The following is a 3,366-nucleotide window of genomic DNA, read 5'->3' on the forward strand; positions in this document are numbered from 1 at the left end:
TTATTATTATTATTATTATTATTATTATTATTAAATTATCGAGATTTTAAAGATATTTAATTTAAACGATTTGAACTTAAGTCTAACTTAAATCTACAATTACATTCCCATATGACATTTCCTTAGATTTCTTTCATTCTTATTTATTGCGAATTTATGTCATATTTGTATTTTCGATAATTTGGATATTATTCAAAAAATCATATGCCTCTGGATTATTAATTGCAATATTTTCATTCATTATTTTGCGCGACCCTGATCGATGTTCGCATTATACAGCTTCGAGGCGTCGAAATTGTATTTGCAGAAGCTGCACTTGACGCTAAGCAAATATCATATGTCATAGAATGAAAGAAGTTTGTTTCGACTGTTGAGAGAATGGCCGAGGCATAAATATCCAAAGGTATTTCCCATGCGCTATTCATCAAAATTCGTACAGTGTGGCTTATCCCATACCTATTGCCATACACGGGACGTCTCAATATTACTATTATACCAATTTACGAACGGTATTGATTTATTATTAACTCGACGATTAAAGCTTGTATACAATCGTGAATTTTATTTGAAATACAGCGAGCGACATCGCAGGAACAAGCTTAAATCCAAATATGAGGCAGATGGGGTGGGGGCGGGGAGTCGATGATTGCAAGGCCTCGTCTCCAAATCCGTAGCCAGACAACCGCACGCCGCCGATTCTCGTCGCTTGGCTCGACGAGCTAACTTAAGCTCCACCGCTGTCGATGATTCCTCGGATGTTCCGCGCATGCGCTCCATCGTGATGAATTTGGCGTCGCGCATCCGCGATTCCCGTCCTCCGGCCCCTGCCCTGCCTTTCGTCATTAGGTCGCGGAATTAATAACGGGGGCCCACACCACGATGGGCTGCTATAACATTTTTTTCGCGTCTCGTTACCTCCGTTCGATTTCCGCATTAGTCGAGAGAGACCCGTGACTTTCAGAGCGTTGCGCCGACCATCACTTTAACCAACCGGCAATCCATCATAATAGCTGTTGGGGCGCCGATTGGGCTGCGGGTCGAACGCCAGCCTCGTCTCCGTTCAATGGGCATCGAAAATAAAAGCAGTTGGCGACGACGAGGCAGTAGCACCCGCCTCCGGCAATATCCGCTAAAACGCTAAACTCGGCAAATATCCCATTACCGGCGGCGGCGGCGACGGCGGCGTTTTCGCGCAACAAGCTGCCAGCCAATCCATTAAAAGAAAAAGTCATACTGCCGTCCGCGCATTCCACCTCCTCCATGGCGCCTCTCGCTCGCACACCAAACGAACTAGTTCACAAGAGCCTGCGGAGGTGCAGCAACAGCGCGCGATACGTCCCAGTTTCCTTATTAACGATATCCACTTCTCTCCTCCTCTTCCCATACCCCATCCCCATCCCCATCCCCACTCCCCCGGCACCTTCTTTCTCTTCATTCGTTTATTCTCCGGGGATAAGAGGAGCTGCTCCGCATCTCGCATCCGATCGAAAATCCGATGCTCCACTTTCATCATTGACGCTTGTCTCTCTCTCTCTCTCTCTCTCTCTCTCTCTCTCTCTTTATTTTCTTTTTTTCTCATTTTTTTCTTCTTTTTTTGGAGAGATAATTGACGATTGTCCTTTATAATTTGAGCTTAAGTCAATTAAGAGTACGTCACTTCTTGTTTAGTAGATTAGAAACGATCGATATTCCATCGATCATTCGAGCATGTGTGCGGGTAATTGTAGGTTGGCGGGAGGGATGAACTTGGATATGAGATTCGTGGAATCTGTGTTTGCAAAACATCGAGCTGCCAGTTTTCACGGTCGTGGCTAAATTGCGCTCGTAAGCGTGGCCGAATGCTTTTGGCTCGGTTTGGCATGAAACGTTAAACGATCAAAGTGAGCTGCCATTATGAGCGGTTAACACGGAACGATTGTAGGCGACGAGGAAAACAGTGGGAAGGGGGAGGGGCTGTCTAACCACCAAACACCTCCTTACAACGCGCCCAAAAGCATAACTGTTAAATGAGATACGATCGTTCGCGCATTCAGTCGAAAACGAGAGCTCCGTGCACCAGAGAATCCTTACGACCGGCCCCGTGGATAACGATCACCAGGGTATCCCCTCATCACCTCAGCCCCTCGACACGAGCCAACAGAGGCCAGAAGATTAACGCGCCTCGTTGATCGAATTCGCAACGGACTCGGCTCAATAAACGGCTCGACATCGGCTCCTTCGGCATTATTGATAATCCGTAGATGAGTGTTGGTAGTGGTGGGTGGCCGACGAGCGATGTGCCCTCGAAATTCTGGCTTAATCAACCGCTACCGGTTGTAATCGGGAATCAATGCCACTCCTGCTAAGATGCTTCGTGTCCCGCTCCTTATAACGAGCGATCGGTCATTTTAACGATACTGCCGAGCGACGCGCAATATGCAATACTCCGACTAACTCTGCCCTATGACGTGACCTCGTAACCGCAATGATCCGTCACAGTTCGCGCGACACCACCTTAATCATCCAGCTTAATGGGTTTCGATTATTACGACGAGGCCGCACAACGCAGGGATGAATTGATTATGCCGAAGGAAATTGTTAGATAATCGTTGACGGATGAAGGGAACGCTTTCATCATCGGGATTCCTTTTTTTGAAGGTTCGAGATGAAATGGAGACTCGTTAGTGAATGGCGATTAGTGATAGCGATGCCCGGGCGACGACAAAATTCGAAATTTCCTCTCGGCTTGGCGCATTTACAAACAAATGATGAAAAGAAACGAGTGTTCCGTCCGTAATCGCGAGCGACACCTTTAATCCTCGATTAATCAACGTCCGAGCTTACATGATCGTACGAATGACGAGCAACGAGATCTCTCTCCGTAATTAAATACGCGTGTGTACATGGCTGAGAGAAAGAGAAAACAAGGGTGTGGGTGAGGGGCGAGGGGATGGAGGCTACATAATATCGGAGGAGGACCGATCGTCGTCGGATGCACGCGTGGGCCTTATAAGGTGTGGGACCGACAGACTCGTGTGAGTGTACGATACGCCTCGGGGAAGCTCATGACGAAGCCAGCGTGTGTATGCGTGTGCACGATGGACAAGTAAAAGAAAGAATTTGAAACGGTTATAGCGTGGAAAGAAGAAATGGCGATTAGTGCGGGGCGAGGCAGAGGGGTATAGATTAGCGGTGTATTATTTCGTTTCGATAATTTTCGTTACGTATGTAGGTGTAGGTGCAGGGGGTAGATGTTGTTTATGTGTGTGTGTGTGCGCGCGCTCGCCTCTATGACATTTGTCTTTTCAGGATGCTCTCGTATTTGACGGGATTGCAAGAAGAGGAAGATCTGTGAAGACTTTTGCTAACAGCGAACTAAGGGGATAT

The sequence above is a fragment of the Ceratosolen solmsi genome, unplaced genomic scaffold (genome assembly GCF_000503995.2).
Source record: "Ceratosolen solmsi marchali unplaced genomic scaffold, CerSol_1.0 scaffold10, whole genome shotgun sequence".
In the NCBI taxonomy this organism is placed as follows: Eukaryota; Metazoa; Arthropoda; class Insecta; order Hymenoptera; family Agaonidae; genus Ceratosolen; species Ceratosolen solmsi.